At 52.0% G+C, this 15,354-nt stretch overlaps 1 protein-coding gene across 1 annotated transcript in view; it reads left to right on the top strand.

Annotated features, from left to right (window-relative positions):
- CTNNBL1 (catenin beta like 1) overlaps window positions 1-15,354 on the top strand; it is a 124,061-nt gene that overhangs the window by 90,829 nt on the left and 17,878 nt on the right. The gene's annotated exons all lie outside the window — the stretch shown is intronic.

Raw genomic sequence — 15,354 nt, 5'->3', positions numbered from 1 at the left:
GGATGGCTGAGCTCCGGCAGAACATTCATCGTCTGGAGGTCTTGCAGGGTCTCCAGATCCTCTCCCAGCCCAAGATCCATCTGTTACTGGCTCCTCTGGCATTTCAAAGTTCGCTCTTTTCCCACGAGGGCAAGAAAGACGCTTTGAAGAGACAAAGATTGCCAGGGGGTCTCTTGAAGCTAAATTGTACCCTATACTTTAGATACAGATTGAAGTTGCCATTCCTACCCAGGGCAGCTGTTTGGAACAGCCATTTGTAGATGATAACGATGAAGAGGAGGGCAACCAGGATGATCAGGGGTCTGAAAACTAAGCCCTGTGAAGAGAGACTGAAAGAACTGGGCATGTTTAGCCTGGAGAAGAGAAGATTGAGGGGAGACAGGATAGCACTCTTCAAAGACTTAAAAGGTTGTCACACAGAGGAGGGCCAGGATCTCTTCTCGATCGTCCCAGAGTGCAGGACACGGAATAATGGGCTCAAGTTACAGGAAGCCAGATTCCGACTGGACATCAGGAAAAACTTCCTGACTGTTAGAGCAGTACGACAATGGAATCAGTTACCTAGGGAGGTGGTGGGCTCTCCCACACTAGAGGCCTTCAAGAGGCAGCTGGACAACCCTCTGTCAGGGATGCTTTAGGGTGGATTCCTGCGTTGAGCAGGGGGTTGGACTCGATGGCCTTGTGGGCCCCTTCCAACTCTGCTATTCTACGATTCTATGAAGAGGTGAAGCAAATATTAGAACTGTGGCTCTTGTCCTTCCGTTTCACGAGAGTCATCCATGCCTGTGAGTGAGGCCTCAGGTGTGCCAGCAGCTCACGGATCTTCTGCTCAGTATCTCTTGCACACTTCTGCTTAGATCTTGCACCTTTGGAGGTAGCAGAAACCATTGTGACCTGAGTTCTGTGGACTGCTGAGAGATATACAGGAATGAATGAGTCAAGTATGCATCCAGTGGCAGCCCCATCTTGAGCTGGGAGCTAGCTTTTCAAGCAAACGATTCTCTACTTGTGTTTCAAGCAGCTGTCAATGGAGGGTGTTTCCTCTATGTGGAAATTGCACTTTCCTTCTCACAGACAACCGGGGCGGGGGGGGGGGGGTTGTCCCCCCACCCAATTTGCAATCGCAGATAATATGCAGAATCGGTGAGATGTAAGAGCACCACTCCGCTGCAGGCAAACAAGGCATCCCAGGATGTTTCAGCTCCACGCTCCGCCTTGGGCTGTTTGTCAGTCACCATGGCCCTGTGATGGCCACCCATCAGAGAGAACAACGCTGGCTTTGGTTATGTCACTCCAGAAGGAAAGTGAGGCCGCTCAGGTCAAGCCCCTGACCTTGTCATCTTGCTTCATCCACTGATGCGCTTTCGGGACGTGTACACTCATCAGCGGTTGACATGTGTTTATGGGGATCTGTCCCCAACGAGTTGGTGGCATAAACTGGTCCTTCGTCTCAATCCTCCATTCTCTGCTGTTTGTAGGACCTGGCCGTACAAGGTGCCCTTGGCCCACAGAGATGTCATGCTTGCAAGCTTCAGTCAGCTGCCTGTTTAACTTTCCTTGTGACAAGCTAAGCTGACATCCTGCATCAAACGTGTAAATCGCCTCGCCACCAAAACATGCGTCTCACTCACAGCATCACGAACATAATGAATCAAGGTGTCAAGTAGCTTGAAGAAAATGAATTTGTTAATTGCCTAAATACTTGGGCTTGGATAATATAGAAAGGGAGGACTTGGAAACGCTCGTGTCGGAGGCAAACTGTGACCTCATTTCTATTGCCGAGCCCTGGCAGGGGGGAGAGAGGGAGAGGAGAGCTGTGTGATGGGAATGCTAAAATAACCAACTGGGAAGAGGAATTTGGCCACCCGTCCAAACAAGCCGACGCTTTTACTTGCTGACAGTCGGGATTGCAGGTTATGAAGTTGTTCTGGATTTGAGCAGTGCTGGCACAGGGGGCAATGAAGCCAGCGTATTGGCAGGGGAAAGCCTCGGCCATTCTGGGTGATTCCACCAAGAGGGACGGCGAAAGGCAGACTCAGCAGACCAGCTGTGCGGGAATCCTTAGGGCTCCACCTCTTTAATCCCACTGATCTTGGGCAGGGTTGTGGCCCCTGTCTTTGCAGATGTAGGAGTCAGATTCATAGAATCATAGAATCATAGAATAGCAGAGTTGGAAGGGGCCTACAAGGCCATCGAGTCCAACCCCCTGCTCCATGCAGGAATCCACCCGAAAGCATCCCTGACAGAGGGCTGTCCAGCTGCCTCCTGAAGGCCTCTAGGGTGGGAGAGCCCACAACCTCCCTAGGTAAGTCATGGGTAAATGATTCGCCAGCAGGTTGGATTGGCTGATAGACTCCTGAAATTGAGAATTTCAAACCATGCTGAAGATCCCGCTGATGATGTCGACCCCTCTGTGGGGTCTGATGGATTCCTGAACGCTCTGAGGAATTTTCCAGTAGCCAGAGCCAGCAATTCTGCTGAGGCCCTTGGAATGGTGAGGCATGAAGGGCCGTCAACACAATTGCTCGTGGATGCTCTCTTTGGCCCTGTGGGGCTCAGAAGGCTCCCTTTGAATGAGGCAACAGGCTAGAAGATGGCTGGAATCTCTTCTCGATCCTCCCAGAGTGCAGGACACGGAATAACAGGCTCAAGTTACAGGAAGCCAGATTCCGGCTGGGCATCAGGAAAAACTTCCTGACTGTTTGAGCAGTACGACAATGGAACCAGTGACCGAGGGAGGTTGTGGGCTCTCCCACACTAGAGGCCTTCAAGAGGCAGCTGGACAACCCTCTGTCAGGGATGCTTTAGGGTGGATTCCTGCATTGAGCAGGGGGTTGGACTCGATGGCCTTGTGGGCCCCTTCCAACTCTGCTATTCTATGATTCTATGATTCTAGTGCAACGAGGATGACTGGTAGCCCATGAGAGTGCAAAGGCCATGAGGTCCTGAGCTGGTCCTCCACCAGAGATCTAATACAGAGGCCAATGCGAGACTTTGCCACTTGGTCCGGCGTTCTGTGTGAAGAGACCCACATGTTTGGGAAACAGATAGTGCACTTATTGCACTGTTTCTGGGTGTTTCCAACAGGAAATCTTTTGGGAACAGGGAAGGATAAATGCCTTTGCACTCCATAATGGGTTTGCGGATTGGGTCGAAATTTGTTTAAGGTTTCTGGCATCCGGCCCCTCTGTGTTGATGGGGTTGTTTCAAAGCACGAGTGGGAGCTTGAGTGCATTGCTGTGGCCCAAGGCTCCGAGCACAGCTGAGCTCTGGTGCAGCTCCTCTTCGTTTTGGCAGGCCTGTCCTGGCCTGGACAAGGCTCACCCTCCTGCCCTTGCGCCGTGACTAAACTGGCAGTGCAAATTTCCCCCCCAGTCTCTTCAGTTCCATAATCCTTTAACAAGGAGTCTTTCACACATCTCTGAGGGTTGGCAATGATTTTAGCCACCAGGGTATTTTGTGGGCACAGGCACGCAGTCCTGAGAAGCAGATGGCTGCCTCTACGTTAGAGTCATCCCAGTGCAGGGGAGCTGCACATTTTAGGCTGTGGCCATGATCCAGCATTTCCTTCCATGGTAAAAAGAATGCCCGTCGTTGCTGCTGCTGCTGTGGCTGCAGTTTCTATAGCGTGATCAAACCACGGCTTTTTGAGCCATGGACACGTGTCTGTGGCACCGAGGGAGGCCACGTCCCAATATTGGGGCTGGAGGCGACGGATACTTGCCGGCCCGTGTGAAACACTGTTGGAGTTTTCATTTCCCCAGTGGGTGCATCGCTGATATGGGCCGTGTTTTGTCCGGAAGTGTCGGCCGCTCGTTCTGGCAGGCAAAGAGGAGGCCATCTCTGGAGCCGATTGCAGACATCTCATTCCGTTCTGACAAATAGTCACGGGCCGGGTGAGGTGGCCGTGCGCGATCGGCATGGAGGGCACGGAGCCTGGCCTTTCCCTCCTCCCGGCTGCTGCTCATTTGAAATCAAACCGAGGTCTGGAGGGGCCTTCAGACAGCTCGGTCGTTCCTTCAGAGCCTGTTAACAAGAAACTCTGCCTGCCTGCCTCCGCCCCTCTTTGCCTTGCTGTGCTTATCCTGACCTGTTCCAAAAAGCCCACCACCACCCTTCCTTTGCGATGCGCGGGGGTGGGTGGGGGGTGGGGTCGGCTTTTGAGGGCCGGGGTTTTTCTTGAGCCAGCATCAATATTCCGCCAGAGCGTGCGCACGCTTCCGCTCTGCCCGCGCCTCCCTGCTAGGCAGATGTCCGTTATAACGTAATGCAAAGTGGGGGCGGAAGAAAAACAACAACGAAAGGCAGGAGCAGCGCGGCGCTACGGTGCGCTTTGACGGGGCCTCCCGCTGCTGCAGCTGCCAGCCCTGGCAGGGATTCATCTGCATTCCACCAAAGTCGAAATCAATCTAATTAGGGTATTTTAAACACTGCCTGCGTCCCGAGCCTTCCTTGCCCACTTGCCGGAGGACGGGCGAGGGATGAGCTGCTGGAAACTGGGCTGAGCAGAATCCCTGATTGGGTGGCAGGAGCCGTGCCCAGTGCGGTGTCCTCTGCCTGGGGGGTGGGGGGTGGAGCAGTGTCCTGACTCCCCCCCCCCACATTCTTTGTACACTGTTAATATTATTATTTATTAATATTTATTTATAAAGCGCCATCAATGTTCATGGCTGTACATCTGCCATATGGCTGACATGCAACGGGATGACCAGAGTGTGCTAAGCCAGATTTGTGTGAGTGTCATGGAGGGTGGAGGAAACGCCTTATAGAATCATAGAATAGCAGAGTTGGAAGGGGCCTACAAGGCCATCGAGTCCAACCCCCTGCTCAATGCAGGAACCCACCCTAAAGCATCCCTGACAGAGGGTTGTCCAGCTGCCTCTTGAAGGCCTCTAGTGTGGGAGAGCCCACAACCTCCCCAGGTAACTGATTCCATTGTCATACTGCTCTAACAGTCAGGAAGTTTTTCCTGATGTCCACCTGGAATCTGGCTTCCTTTAACTTGAGCCCGTTATTCCGTGTCCTGCACTCTGGGAGGATCGAGAAGAGATCCTGGCCCTCCTCTGTGTGACAGCCTTTTAAGTATTTGAAGAGTGCTATCATGTCTCCCCTCCATCTTCTCTTCTCCAGGCTAAACCTGCCCAGTTCTTTCAGTCTCTCTTCATAGGGCTTTGTTTCCAGACCCCTGATCATCCTGGTTGCCCTCCTCTGAACACACTCCAGCTTGTCTGCGTCCTTCTTGAATTGTGGAGCCCAGAACTGGACACAATACTCTAGATGAGGCCTAACAAGGGCCGAATAGAGAGGAGCCAGGACCTCACGTGATTTGGAAGCTATACTATTGATGCAGCTCAAAATAGCATTGGCCTTTCTTGCAGCCATATCGCACTGTTGGCTGATATTCAGCTTGCGATCTACAACAATTCCAAGATCCTTCTCGTTTGTAGTATTGCTGAGCCAAGTATCCCCCATCTTTATTTATTTATTTATTTATTTACTTAAGGATTTTTATGCCACCATTCAGCCAAAAAAGGCTCTCACGGCGGCTTACAAAAGTATTTCTTGACAGTCCCTGCCCACAGGCTTACAATCTAAAAGACATAACACAAAAGGAAAGGGGATTGGGAGGGAGGAGGAGGAGGGGGAAAAGGAAAGCAAATTCAGGTACTACAATCTTAGTTGTAAAGTTCAGCAGTTACAGTTGACAGCATGAGGGAGGGGGCTCTCAGCTGGAGCTGGACCCAGGCACGGTGGAGAGGTGCCTGGCTGCTGCTTCCTCCCTCACTGGTGGCCTCTGCAGAGACAGTTGGCCTCTCCATCTTGTAACTGTGCATTTGGTTTCTATTCCCTAAATGTAGAACTTGGCATTTATCCCTATTAAATTTCATTCTGTTGTTTTCAGCCCAGCACTCCAGCCTATCAAGATCACTTAGAAGTTTGTTTCTGTCTTCCAGGGTATTAGCTATCCCACCCAATTTGGTGTCATCTGCAAATTTGATCAGCATTCCCTGCACCTCCTCATCCAAATCATTAATAAAAATGTTGAAGAGCACTGGGCCCAGGACTGAGCCCTGTGGTACCCCACTCGTTGCCTCTCCCCAGTTTGAGAAGGTTCCATTGATAAGTACTCTTTGAGTCTGGTTCTGTAGCCAACTGTGAATCCACCTAATAGTTGTTCCATCTAGCCCACTTTTAGCTAGTTTGTTAATCAGAATGTCATGTGGTACTTTGTCAAAAGCTTTGCTGAAGTCAAGATATATGACGTCCACAGCATTCCCACGGTCCACAAGGGAGGTTACCTTATCAAAAAATGAGATCAAATTAGTCTGACAGGATTTGTTCCTGACAAATCTATGTTGGCTTCTAGTGATCACCGCATTGATTTCAAGGTGTTTACAGATTGACTTCTTTATAATCTGCTCCAGAATTTTCCCAGGGATGGATGTCAGACTGACTGGTCTGTAGTTCCCAGGTTCCTCCTTTTTGCCCTTTTTGAAGATAGGGACAACGTTAGCCCTCCTCCAGTCGTCCGGCACCTCACCCGTCTTCCATGATTTTGCAAAGATAATAGACAAAGGTTCTGAGAGTTCTTCCGCTAGCTCCTTCATTACTCTTGGATGCAGTTCATCGGGCCCTGGAGATTTGAACTCATTCAAGGAAATTAGGTGTTCTTTGACCATTTGTTTATCAATCTCAAACTGTAATCCTGCCCCATCAACTTCTGCTTCACTTTTTCCAGGGGGGGTCATAGACCCGCTTTTGGGAGAAGACTGAGGCAAAGTAGGAATTGAGCACTTCAGCCTTTTCTTTGTCATCTGTTATCAATTTGCCATCCTCATTAAGCAGTTGAACCACCATTTCTTTCCTCTGTCTTTTACTACTCACGTATCTGAAGAAAGCCTTTTTATTGCTTTTAGCATCCCTCGCTAACCTCAGCTCATGCTCAGCTTTAGCCTTCCTGACGCCATTTCGGCACTTCTGCACCACTTGTCTGTACTCTTCTTTTGTAGCCTGGCCTTCCTTCCACTTCCTATATGTATCCCTTTTTGTTTTCAGGTCATCTCTAAGCTTTTTGTGGAGCTGCATTGGTTTCCTCTGTTGTCTTCTATCTTTTCTCCTTGTTGGAATTGTTTGTAACTGTGCCTTTAAAATTTCCTTTTTTAAATACTCCCACCCATCCTGCACTCCTTTTCTCATTAGGCTCATTTGCCGCGGGACCTTACATATCATAGTTCTGAGTTTATTAAAATCAGCTTTCCTAAAATCCAGAGTACGTGTATGGCTACACTCAGCTTTTGTCTCCTTCATAATCAAGAATTCAAGTAGGACGTGGTCACTTTCCCCCAGAGTTCCCGTAACTGCCACTTTATCCACTAAGTCATCCCTATTGGTCAATATCAAGTCAAGGATTGCCGATCCTCTAGTTCCTTCCACCACTTTCTGTAGGAGAAAGTTATCACCCACACATGTCAGGAATTTCTTGGAAGGGCCTCTTTTGGCAGTATTGGTCTCCCAACAGATATCAGGGTAATTGAAGTCCCCCATCACTACTACATCACACTTCCTTGAAACACTGGCAATTTGTTTCTCAAAAGTTTCATCCTTGTCTTCTCCTTGATTGGGTGGTCGGTAGTAGACTCCGATTATCATATTATTTTTATTCCTTGCCCCATTAATTTTAATCCAGATGCTCTCGACGGGGCTCCCAGTCTGATCCACCTGTATTTCTGTGCAAGGAGAGGTATTTTTAACATATAATGCAACTCCTCCTCCCTTTCTATTTCTTCTGTTCTTTTTGAACAAGTTATATCCTTCAATTGCTATATTCCAGTCATGGGAGTCATCCCACCAAGTTACAGTTCTACGTATCAAGTCATATTTGCCTTCATGTAATAAGAGTTCAAGTTCGTTCTGTTTGTTTCCCATGCTCTGGGCATTAGTATTTGAAGAGTGCTGTCATGTCTCTAAACCTGGGGGGTTGGACCTGATGGCCTTATAGGCCCCTTCCAACTCTATTCTAGGATCTAAAATCACAGTAACAGACAGGGCAGGGAGGGGAAGAACCAGCCAGGGTAGGGGGCATTAGAACTAAAATCTAGGCTGGTATCATCACAGAGAGCTTTGGCGAATTCTGCCCAGAGAGCTTCGGCGATTGGACAGTATGGAAATGGAAGGAAGGAAGCCTCTGTTGAGACCTGAAAAGTCAGCTTGAGATAGTGGAGAGAGGGTTGGGGTTTGTCTGCAAGACACAGGAAGATCAGAAGGTGCCAGACCCTCGGTCCATCCAGCCCAGTATTGTCGACTCTGACTAGCAGCCGTGGCTCTCCGGGGTTTCATGCAGGAGCGTTTCCAACGATCAGTCCTGGGATTCGTTATGCGTCCCAAGCAGGGGCTTCTGCCACTGAGCCGCGGCCCCCTCCCCAAAGCCTGGGTTTGAATCCAAACCTGGCCACAAAGCTTGCTGAGTGATCACCCCTCCATAACCGAGCAGTTGCCTCTTCCCAACGAAAGGAAGCTGTCCGTAGCTCTGTGGCAGAGCACACGCTTTGCATGTGGCAAGCCCTAAGTTCAGTCCTTGTTCAGTTCTCCAGTTTCAGGAATGGAAAAGGCCTCCTTCTCTCTCTGCCCGAGATCTGCTGCCAGTCACAGTAGACCGTCCCGGGCCCAGGGTCCCTGTGGGCTGGCTCAGACCCTCTCTCCCTCAACCATCCTAGTTCAGATGGCAAAACTAGGGGAGGAGGGTTTTGCAGCGCAGCCTTTTACTCTGGGAAGGATTGGGGTGAGTTCAGCTGAGTTTGTCCAGGGTGGAGGCTTTACCCCACCTGGCTGTGCTGTTGATGCCTTTGGGGCTGGGGTGGGGCTAGCTTTGCTTTATCATTGCAGCCTGCCCAAGCGGCTGACCCAAACGTCAGACATTGAGCCGAGCCTGGCCGGAGGTGGCGGGCTCCTCTTCCAGTACGACAAGGGAACCAGTTACCTAGGGAGGTTGTGGGCTCTCCCACACTCGAGGCCTTCAAGAGGCAGCTGGACAACCCTCTGTCAGGGATGCTTTAGGGTGGATTCCTGCCTTGAGCAGGGGGTTGGACTCGATGGCCTTGTAGGCCCCTTCCAACTCTGCTATTCTATGATTCTATCAGCAAAAACTTCCTGACTGTTAGAGCAGTACGACAATGGAATCAGTTACCTGGTGAGGTTGTGGGCTCTCCCACCCTAGAGGCCTTCAAGAGGCAGCCGGACAACCACCTGTCAGGGATGCTTTAGGGTGGATTCCTGCCTTGAGCAGGGGGTTGGACTCGATGGCCTTGTAGGCCCCTTCCATCTCTGCTATTCTATGATTATTTCAGGCGGGGGGGGATGTCGGCCTCCGCGGCCTCTCTTGGGGACTCGGGAGTGCCGGCACGGGACGCGTGGCAGCCCCGGCACGCGGAAACTTTGGAGGCAGGCAAAGTTAACTTTGTGCGTGTGTTTCTTGATGCCGCTGTTTGGGAGCTCCCTTTGCACCCGTGCCGGCGCTTGGTTGCGATGCCTGCAGCGTAGCCCGAGGCCCATCAGCATCCCAAGGAATGCTCAGCCCTGGGCCTGCAGCTGCGGGGGGAGATCAAAGGCGATCGGCTGCAGGCGCCTCTCTTCATGCTGAGCTCAAAGCGCTCGCTGGCGCCTTCCACGCCGCTCTGATCCATCCAGGCCTCGTGTTTGGCGGGATTCGTTGGGAGGGCGCCGGGCTTGGTGGCGAGTCTCTCTGGCCCTGGAGACCCACGCGTCTGGGCCAACGCATGTGGTGGCGGGGCGAGGGGCGTCCCGCTGGCCATGTTCCTCCGCGTGAGTCTGGCTTGGCAGACTTATGGCATCTGTTGTAGTCGTCGCTCAGCAAATTGGCCGGGCACACGATGAGCTGCTTTGAGGGGTGAGCAGGAGTTTCCGGTTTGGCTGGGAGGAAACGTCACGCGGTGCTGTAGGACGGGAGGTCCAAGTCTTTGGCCACAGGCCGGTCGTCTTACATCAGGCTTCCCCAACCAGGTACCCTGCTGCAGTGTTGGACTACACTTCCTATCATGATGGGAGGTGTTGTTCAGAGCTTCCACAGAGCTCCAGGTTGGGGAAGGCTGTCTGAAAAGGGCCAGAAAAGGGCAACTAAAATGATCAAGGGCCTGGAGCATCTCCCCTAGGAGGGAAGGTTACACCAACTGGGATTGTTTAGCTTGGGAAAAAGGAGGCTGAGGGGAGACAGGATAGAGGTGGACAAAATGATGCATGGAGAATGTGGACAGGGAGACATTTCTCTCCCTCTCTCAAAATATTAGAACCAGGGGGCATCCCATGAAGCTGATTGGTGGGAGATCCAGGACAAATAAGAGGAAGGACTTCTTCACACAGCCCAGGGTTAAATTATGGAACTCTCTACCACAAGATGTAGTGATGGCCACCCATTTGGATGGCTTCAAAAGGGGGTTAGATAAATTCCTGGAGGAGGTGAAGGCTATCCATGGCTACGAGCCCTGATGGTTGTGTGCTATCTCCAGTATCAGAGGCAGTATGCCTGGGTGCACCAGTTGCTGGGGAACATGGGTGGGAGGGTGCTGTTGCACCGTGTCCTGCCTTGTGGGTCCTTGGCCGATGGCTGGTTGGCCCCTGTGTGAACAGAGTGCTGGACTAGATGGACCCTTGGACTGATCCAGCATCAGGGCTCTTCTGATGTTCTTACATCATTCAATACCATCTGAACGTTTCACCAAAGTGTTTTCTCTAGGATTCCCTCTTTTGCTGCTGCTGCTTGCCAGCAAGGGGTGTGGGTGTGGGTGGTTCATCTTCAGTTTTCTGGCATTCAGACAAGAGCCAGAGATGTGTTAGTAATTCATCCTTGTCTCTCCAGTGAGCAGAGGGAACTCTTGGGAGTCTGTATTGTTTGCAAACAGCCTTGCCTGGGTTTTCTGATTTGTTTCCCCCCCCCCTCACGCTCCTTGCATTATTGCAGAGGATGGTGTGTGTGTGCCTCTGTGTGTGTGTATTTGTGTGTGTATTTGTGTGTGTGTGTGCGTGTGTGCATGCATGCATGCGCACACACTGTGGTTACCAACGGCTGAATCCTGTGTCGGCAAAGGCCGTGTGCTGGCGTCTGCCCAGCCACCCCTCCCCTTCGTCGGAATGATGGAGCCTCTGAGCATGGCCAGCCACCAGATAACAGGTTTATCGCCTCTCCTGTTCCTGCCAGCAGGTCCCCTCCCCACTCCGACTCCTTGGTGCATGAAAAATCGACACCACCTCGGGCTGAAATCTGTTGCTGAGGGAGCAACATTTATTAGCAGCTAATGAAACCTGTGCACGCAGTGGGCTCTCCTCCTCCTCGGTCTGTGCTGCCTAGACGTGGCGTGCCCAGTCCCCTGTGTGTCCGTCCGTGTCCGTCCATCACTTGGTGCGTCATGTGCCCCTTGCAGAATCCTTTCGTCCGTCCAACCCGGGCCTGAGCCCATCCGTTCCTTGAAGCCCTCTTCGCAGGTGCTCGTCGCTTGTTCTGAGCGCAATTGATCGCGGCTTCCCGTGGCCCCCGGGCTAAGGCAGAGCTGTGGAAACTCATGTTAATCTGTCTTGACAGCAATGAGGAGATGATCCCTCTCCTCTGTATATTGCATTTTCCTCTCTGAAAAATAACGCATCCTGACACCCCTCTCCTCCGGCGAGGCAACAGAGGCAAATTTTATGGCCCCCTCTGCCTCATCAATCTTAATCAGCAAGATTAAAGCAAAGACAATGTGGAGAAGTTGGAATTGCAGCTGCACTGAAATGTCTGCAAGCCAAGGCCTGCTCCGAACGCTGGAAGTGGGCACGCACGCCGTGGCAAGAGGGAGCAGCCTGATTCTTGGGGCTGTGGCTCCCCTGACTCAAAGTATTTCAGGGCTGGGCCCTGCAGGGCCACGGAGCCTGAGCCCAGGTGGGGCACGATGCCATGCCCAACGCCTGACGTGCCGTTCCTGCCAAGCCGTGGACTCTCAAATGCCTTTGCTCCAACCCTGCCTTTTCTGACCAGTGCATGGAGAATCAAAGAATCATGGAATAGCAGAGTTAGAAGGGGCCTACAAGGCCATCAAGTCCAACCCCCTGCTCAATGCAGGAATCCACCCTAAAGCATCCCTGACAGATGGTTGTCCAGCTGCCTCTTGAAGGCCTCGAGTGTGGGAGAGCCCACAACCTCCCTAGGTAACTGATTCCATTGTTGTGCTGCTCTAACAGTCAGGAAGTTTTTCCTGATGTCCAGCCGGAATCTGGCTTCCTTTAGCTTGAGCCCGTTATTCCGTGTCCTGCTCTCTGGGAGGATCAAAAAGAGATCCTGGCCCTCCTCTGTGTGACAACCTTTCAAGTCTTTGAAGAGGGCTATCATGTCTCCCCTCCATCTTCTCTTCTCCAGGCTAAACATGCCCAGTTCTTTCAGTCTCTCTTCATAGGGCTTTGTTTCCAGACCCCTGATCATCCTGGTTGCACAAGCCCTTAGGTCAGCGGTAGGCATGCTGCACCTCCAGCCCCACGACACCTTTCCTAGTGCCCCCCAAGGCGCCCTACACCTCCCACATTTTATTGAAAAAGTACGACATTTTATTTCCAGCAGCTGGGATCACTTCAAAGGAAGTGAAGATGGAGACCGCTGCTGCGATCTCCATTTCCCACAAATGCCTCTGGGCCACAGGTGGGACTCAGTTAGGATAGGAAGATGGTATGTGCCCAGCCCCCAAGTAAAAGAAGGAGGGCAGGAAAAGGGACCTGTCTGATCAGCTGGGTGGAGGGGGAGTGGAAGGTTGCCATATGCCAGCTGGGAGGAGTTTAGAGAGAGCAGGAATTCTGCAGGGAAGGCTTGGCTCAGGAGGGTCCTAGAACAGTAGAGTTGGAAGGGGCTTCTTCAGAACATCAGAAGAGCCCTGATGCTGGGTCAGACCATCTAGCCCAGCACTCTGGTCACGCAGTGGCCAACCAGCCGTCGGCCAGGGAACAACACAGCAGGACATGATGCAACAGCACCCTCCCACCCATGTTCCCCAGCAACTGGGGCACACAGGCGTAAGGCCATCGTGAAATGCCTCTGAGGTGGAATGGGCTACCCCTGAAAGACCGTTTGCAGTCCGCGGGTGCTTCTAGACGCAGCTTTGTCACTAAAGTTCCAAGGCATGTCCGTGCCTTGGCGTGTGGCTGCCACATCCATTGTGGGGGTCCCCTGGGTAGAAATAGCTTTGCCATGGAATATAGGAACAGAGGACACGGCCTTATCCTGGTCCATCTGGCCCAATAGTGTTGACACTGACCACCAGCAGTGGGCTTTTGGCCAGGTGCTTCTCCCAGCCCTAGCTGGGGATGGAATCTGGGCCCTTCTGCATGCAAACCACGTGCTCTGCCAATGAGCTGTGGCGTCCCCACACCTCGTGGATAATGAATGGTTATCAGTTCCTTGGTAATAGGTTCGAGTATTGCAATATGTTGTACACGGCGCTACCTTTGAAGACTTTTCAGAAACTTCAGCGAATTCAAAAAACCAAAACAAACCACCAAAATACGGCTGAGCTGCAAGGCTTCTAACCAGGATCAATAGGTGGAGAGGAAGCTATCTCACAGATTCTTAGGACATTCCAATTAGTCACCAGTCTGTTTCCAAGCGCAGTTCAAAGGGCTTCAAGGTCCTGTGTGGCTGGTGGGCATATCAGGCTGGATGAAGGAGCAACTGCCTGCCCGTGGGCATCGCCCTCTGAGACCCTCTGCGTGTTGTCGTCCCCCATCAGCAGTGAGGCAGCTGAGGAGAGGCCCTCTGTGGAGGACTCTTCCCAGGGACGCTGGCCTTTGGGCCAGGCTGAGACTTCACAGGCTTTTCAATTGTTAAGCCCTGATGCTTCTCATAGAATCATAGAATAGCAGAGCTGGAAGGGGCCTACAAGGCCATCGAGTTCAGCCCCCTGCTCAATGCAGGAATCCACCCTAAAGCATCCCTGACAGAGGGTTGTCCAGCTGCCTCTTGAAGGCCTCTAGTGTGGGAGAGCCCACCACCTCCCTAGGTAACTGTTTCCATTGTCGTACTGCTCTAACAGTCAGGAAGTTTTTCCTGATGTCCAGCTGGAATCTGGCTTCCTTTAACTTGAGCCCGTTATTCCGTGTCCTGCACTCTGGGAGGATTGAGAAGAGATCCTGGCCCTCCTCTGTGTGACAACCTTTTAAGTATTTGAAGAGTGCTCTCATGTCTCCCCTCCGTCTTCTCTTCTCCTGGCTAAAACTTGCCCAGTTCTTTCAGTCTCTCTTCATAGGGCTTTGTTTTCAGACCCCTGATCATCCTGGTTGCCCTCCTCTGAACCCGCTCCAGCTTGTCTGCGTCCTTCTTGAATTGTGGAGCCCAGAACTGGATGCAATACTCTAGATGAGGCCTAACCAGGGCCGAATAGAGAGGAACCAGGACCTCACGCGATTTGGAAGCTATACTTCTATTAATGCAGCCCAAAAGAGCTGATCATGTTTGCTTTATTTCTTATTGTGCAAGTCCCCTTGCAAGTATTTACATTGAAAGGCAGTATAGGGAGTTTTAAATTAAGTAAATGGGTCTTCTACAGCACTGCTGCACCATGTCCTGCTTCGTCGGTCCCTGGCTGACAGCTCTGTGAACAGACTAGATCAGCCTTCCTCAACCTGGGGCGCTCCAGATGTGTTGGACTGCACCTCCCAGAATGCCCCAGCCAGCTGGCTGGGGCATTCTGGGAGTTGTAGTCCAACACATCTGGCGCGCCCCAGGTTGAGGAAGGCTGAACTAGATGGACCCTTAATCTGATCCAGCATCAGGGCTCTTCTGATGTACGCGCCTGGTCAGTAGCCGTAGCTGCGAGCCCCCCCTCCTTCCAAGAAAGAACCCGTCTGCTTAAAGGAAGTCTGTGCAGCTGCCTTGACTTTGGCACCTTGAGGCCCTGCCGGAAGGCGGTGGGTGGGGAGGGACAACGGCAAGGAGCAGTTTGCCTCCTTGCCAGCAAGAGCCTGAGGTGGAGCGTGAAGAGAGGAGAAGAAGAGTTTCTGTTCGGGGCGCTCCTGCCCAGCCACGCTCCCTCCTCTCTTCCAAGGCTTGTGCTGCATTGAACTCGACCTGTCAGCAAAACCGGGAGGCTGCAGAGCAGGCAAAAAAGCTCATTATTTTGCACTGCTTTTGTATGTGGCTCTGCCTGGCACAAAGGCCTTTCTGTGGATGGAGCCGAGGCTTGGGGCAGGAGCCGCTCCCTGACCCAGTTTATTCCCGTCATGTGCCAATGCAGTACCTTTGGGGTCGCTCCGGTGGGTGGGTTGTTTCTCTTTCTGTGAAACGCACAGGGACTGGGATAGTGCCGTGTTCGTGGGGGGCTTTTGCCC

Source organism: Elgaria multicarinata, chromosome 1 (genome assembly GCF_023053635.1).
Source record: "Elgaria multicarinata webbii isolate HBS135686 ecotype San Diego chromosome 1, rElgMul1.1.pri, whole genome shotgun sequence".
NCBI classification, from domain to species: Eukaryota; Metazoa; Chordata; class Lepidosauria; order Squamata; family Anguidae; genus Elgaria; species Elgaria multicarinata.
This window is presented reverse-complemented; position numbering and strand designations above follow the sequence as displayed.